Here is a 6,000-nt window from a genome sequence, read left to right on the forward strand (position 1 = left end):
ATGTTCATCAGAGAGATTGGTCTGTAATTATCCTTTTTATAGGGGTCTTTGCCTGGTTTTGGAATCAAGGTAATGCTGGCCTTGTAGAAGGAGCTTGGAAGTCTTCCTTTTTTTTTTTTTTTTTTTTTTTGTAACAGCTTCAAAAGAATAGGTATTAACTCTTCTTTAAATGTTTGGTAGAATTCCCCCTGGAAAGCTACCTGGTTCTGGACTCTTGATTGTTGGGAAATTTTGATTACTGATTCAATTTCTTTACTGGTTATGAGTCTTTTCAATTTTCTATTTCTTCCTGTTCAGTTTTGGTAGTTTGTGTGTTTCCAGGAATTTATCCATTTCTTCCAGATTTCCCAATGTGTTGGTATATAATTGCTTATAATATTCTCTTATTATTGTTTGCATTTTTGTGGTGGTGGTTATGATCTCTCCTCTTTCACTGGTGATTTTATTTGGGTCCTTTTTCTTTTTGATAAATCTGGTTAGGGGTTTATCAATTTTATTAATTTTTTCAAAGAATCAGTTCCTATTTTTGTTGATCTCTTCTGTTTTTTGTTTGTTTGTTTGGTTGGTTTTTTTGATTTTCAGATCATTGGTTTCTTTATTATTTCCCTTCTTCTGCTGGTCTTGGGCTGTATTTGGTATTCTGTTTACAGCTCCCTTAAGTGTAAGATTAGGTTGTGTATTTGAGACATTTCTTCCTTCTTTAAGAAGGTCTGGATTGCTATATATTTTCCTCTTATGACCCCTTTGCTACATACCAAAGGTTTAGACTTTCGTGTTTTCATTTTCATTGGCTTCCATGTACTTTTTTAATCTCCTCTTTAATTTCCTGGTTAACCCATTCATTATTATGTAGGATATTCTTTAATCTCCAAGTATTTGTGGCCTTTCCAAATTTTTTCATATGGTTGATTTCAAGTTTCATATGCATGGTATGATATTTATCTTTTTGTACTTGTTGAGGTCTGATTTGTGAACCAGTATGTGATCTATTCTGGACAATGTTCCGTGTGCACTTGAGAAAAATGTGTATTCTGCTGCTTTAGGATGAAATGTTCTGCAAGTATTTAACAAATCCATCTGGTCCAGTGTGTGGATGATTCAAAGTCTTACTGGCTTTTGTTTAGGAAGGAGTTCAGTATTTATGGCACAGTATGCTACAAGATTTCAGTACTCTTCTTATTTTATCTAGTCCTTTATAAGGAGACTTATAGAAGTTTGTCCCACAAGAGGGATCCATGACTTATTTACTATGTAGATGATCTGCTGATACCCTGAGAAATGAAATAATAATGCAAAACATACACTTCAAATTTGGCTACAATTTCTTGCTTCACAGGGGCATAAGGCCTCACTAGACATTACAATATTGCCAAAGTGAAGTAAAATATTTACGACATCTGTTAAAGGCAGCAAGTATTACAATCCAGGAGTCAGCTAATTAACACAGTCAATGTTATAATCTACAAGCTTGAAAATGTGATAGCCTAATTTAAAAAAAAAAGCAATTAAACAAAAACCCAAATAGACAATTTGGGGACTAGTAGGATATCATAGACAGTGGATCCCAGCTTTTGCAGAAGCAGCAAAACCACTGACACAGTAACTGCAAGGTAATTCTCCAGATCCTAGGATAGTTCCTAGGAACTGCAGAGATTTTGAACAACTTAAACTTGCTATTGTCTTTCTCTTAGCTTAGAAATTCAAGATTCTGAAAAACCTTTTTTTTTTGTCATGAAAATAAAGGTGCTGCTAGTGAAATTTTAACTGAAATTTGGATGTGGACTAGAGATCAATGGTATATTTCTTCCTTCTTCTCAGAGAGGTGACACTGGGAATGCCTGGATGCCCCAAGCAGTCCAACAAGCCACACTTGTAAAGAGCTCTAGCCTACCCATGGGTTATTGGAAAGCTGCTACCTTACAAGTGCACAGGACCCAGCATATGTCAGTGCACTATCAGACTAGCTATGAATGAGCATTATTTTCTCTTTTTAATGTTTATTTTTTTATTGTTTTTTTTTCAACGTTTTTATTTATTTTTGGGACAGAGACAGACAGAGCATGAACGGGGGAGGGGCAGAGAGAGAGGGAGACACAGAATCAGAAACAGGCTCCAGGCTCCGAGCCATCAGCCCAGAGCCTGACGCGGGGCTCGAACTCACGGACCGCGAGATCGTGACCTGGCTGAAGTCGGATGCTTAACCGACTGCGCCACCCAGGCGCCCCTGTAATGTTTATTTTTGAGAGAGAGAGACTGAGAGAGCACGTGTGCATGTATGGGAGGGAGAAAAGAGGAGAGAATCCCAAGCAGGCTCTGTGCTGTCAGCACAGAGTCTGATGCCAACATGGGGCTCCATTTCATGAAATGTGAGATCATGACCTGAGCCAAGATCAAAAGTCAGTTGCTTCACCGAATAAGATACCCATTTGCCCCGAGCATTATTTTCTAATACTGATATCTACTTGGAGACACAGTTCCCTAAAGCTTGCTGCATTTTTCATTGTTGTTGTTTTGTTTGGTGTTTTAACCAGATGCTGATCAAATAGAGGATCATGACTGTACCATGCTAATAAAAGGCACTAGTCCCTCACTGGATCTATCTGATGTATCTGTATTTGGAACAGGAATATGGCAGTATTTACTTATGAGTCACATCCTTGGGACAACAATTGCAACTTAAGTTATCCAATGCTGTGGTTATTTCCCTTGAAATACTGAAAGCTTGTATTTTGTCTGAAATTAAGTAGGTACAAGTAGCTGAATTTATGGCAGTTATAGGAACTAAAATTGTTGGTTTACGATTTAAAGATTATTATACGGACATACACATTGAGTTTGTGTGTGTTTGGGAGTGTTTGGTGTCTGTCATGCAACAGGGAACATTTAGAAAAAATAGGGGATTCTTGACTTTGATGAGAACTAAAATGTCGCACAGAAAATTCATCACTGATTTGTGAGAGGCTTTATAACTAACTGCCTGCTTAGATATCAGTAATGCAATGTAGAGCTCACATAGGGCAGAAAAACATTTCTAAAGTCAATAATTTTGCTGACAAACTTAAAAAACAGAAAAACTTCAAAATATGGCAGACTCCAAACTTAGAAGCCCCACTTTTAACACAATAAAAATTTTCATTTATGTAAAAAAAAGTCACAAAAGGAAATGAATAAATGGACTTACAGAAAGAGGATAAAAATAATTCAATGAGTAATAGGAATTATCTGGTGAAATAATTTCTACACCACAGTCTTTATTTGCTTGGTTAAAATTGTTGTGTTGCCTATACAAGCATCTGAGTACCTAGGCTCTTAGTGTACCTACCAAAAAGATAAAAGTATTTAAAACATATTAAGAAACATTCTATATGTCAGAATTTTTTATAGTCCACTGCTAAGGTATTTTCAGGAAGTTGCCCATCAACTTTAGAAGTTACCTGGTGGTAGCTGTATTTCACAGAATCACTGCCTGTACAAAGGAGGAAATGTGGCTTAATTATGGAATACACAAAACTCCTACTTTGGGGTATCAGAGCATACTGAATCAAATTGGAGGATTATTCCTACTGTAATCTAGAAATTTATGAAAGTTTTACAGATTCCTATTAGTTATTTTCATATTTCCTGATCTTCAGTTCTTTGGGCAAATGGAATGGATGAACCAAACTCAAAAACAACAACTACAAGTACAAAAAACCCAATTTAACAAAATGGCCTAGAGATTTACTATTAGTTTTATTAAGAACTACAGTAATCCTGCTTGCAGGGATGGTGCCTCTTCTTTTGGGCTTATGTTTGACAGGCCTATAAATTTGGGTCTGAGAATCTGTCCTGTGCTAAATTTAACTGAATCTTCTTATAATCATTTTCATATTTAAACACTGTATCTCTCTTCCTAAGAAATCAGAGGCAAAGTCAAAAGGACCTGGATGGACCCACATGAAGAAATCTGTCACCTTTATCTATCAGGGGATTTCATCTACATAACAGTATTCCAGAGGAAAGATGGGCTCTCCCCATGCTGAGAGGGAGCCTTTCAGGTGCTGCTGACCAGTCAGAAAGCTATAAAGTGACATGAATATCCAGCAAGAATAATGCATCCCATGAGACGCCAGCATAGAAGGAGGACTGAACTGTGGCCTCCACAAGCACTTGAAAACTAAGTCTTCCCCAGTAACTGATACTGGTATTGAACTCAAACGAAAGGACGTATTCCAGAGAACTTGCTACTATTCTCATATTTTACTTTGCTTTCCTACTTCAGTGATGGCTTCTTCAATTACTTTAAGGATTTTTTACTAGAAGATAAACATTAAACCTATTGCACTATTTTCCCCCATAGTCCCAGTAATGATTCCTATGCATATAAAAGGGAACAACTAGGGTACTGAGCCTACGACCATATCAAGAAATACAGAAAGATGTTGAAGAAAAGAAAAATTTCTCATTAGAAGACAAACAATTTAGCATTTACGGACAGAAGCTGCAAAGGACAGATCCAATGTCAGTTAACAATGAGGAGGTTCTCTCCAGGAAGAGTACAAGTAGATAAACAAAGGTAGATGTCTACTATTCACAGAGACCTAACTGACATCAATATAGCTATACATTTTGACCAATGTGAAAACTGGCCCATATGTTGTATTTGTCTTAATGACTTAAAACAATTAAAGCTATGTACATTAAACACTGGAATTACAATTGCTATTCGGTGAGTGCCTCATAATAAGACTTTGAAACTGAATAATGGCAATGAGTGTCATTGTGTTTCACATCTGAGAAAAATTATTTGGGGAAAACTGAGTACTTACTGACGCACCTAGATTAGTGTGTAAATATAAAGTAACTTATGTGATTAACAAAAACTCAAGAGAAATGCAGTGAGCTTTATAAGAAAAACGCTTAGATAAAAATTTAGATTATCAAGCTCCAGGGTCAAGCATAAAGACATCATGACAGTTTGTGTAATTAATGTATGATAAAGAAAAATTTTATTGCACTGCTAATCAACAATCTGCTTTAACCATTCATTATCAATATATTTAAGGGTAATTCCCCCAAGGCAAATATTGTACTTAATTTTTATTTTTCATTTTTTAAGTTTATTTATTTATTTTGAGAGAGACAGAGATGGCATGAGCATGGGAGGGGCAGACAGAAGGGGAGACAGAGAATCCCCAGCAGGTTCCACGCTATCAGTGCAGAGCCCAACATGGGGAACTGTGAGATCATGACCTGAGCCAAAACTAGCAGTCAGATACTTAACTGACTGAGCTACCCAGATGCCCTGTACTTAATTTTAAAAATTTTGGGGGCGACTGGGTGACTCAGTCGGTTGAGCGTCCGACTTCAGCTCAGGTCATGATCTTGTGGTTCGTGAGTTCAAGCCCCACATCGGATTCTGTGCTGACAGCTCAGAGCCTGGAACCTGCTTCAGATTCTGTGTCTCCCTCTCTCCCTGCCCCTTCCTTGCTCATGCTCAGTCTCTCTCTCTCAAAAATAAAATAAAAATTACAAAATTAAAAAAAATACATTAAAATTCATCCTGTTGTAATTCCAATAATTGTTTTGCTTTGCACTCTATTGGAGACTTACTAGCTATTTATATAGTCAGATTTTTTCTTTAATTACCCAGAGAAAACAAGAACTAGTAATGATGATAATGACAAGAATTGTAGTGTTACTATCAAATAGAAACAAATGGCAGACACATCAGAAAGGTAAATACTAATCTAAAAGTAATAAATTTCAGATTCCCCCAATCCCAAAAGAGAAAGACAAACTATCTTTTCTTTTAGCCTCCCCACTCCAAAAAACAAACAAACAAAAAAAGCAAAGAGAAAGAAAAGCACAGAAAAAGAAAAGACTTGTGTTTGCAAATCATTTCTCTATATCTTTGAGAGATGTGTTTATTTTATTAAATATATATAAATGAGGCTCTTGCCAGTTTTACATTCCAGGGCTTATCTTTCTTGAGCGTCTTAGAATATGAATATCAAAGAG

The sequence above is a fragment of the Felis catus genome, chromosome A1 (assembly GCF_018350175.1).
Source record: "Felis catus isolate Fca126 chromosome A1, F.catus_Fca126_mat1.0, whole genome shotgun sequence".
Classification (NCBI taxonomy): domain Eukaryota; kingdom Metazoa; phylum Chordata; class Mammalia; order Carnivora; family Felidae; genus Felis; species Felis catus.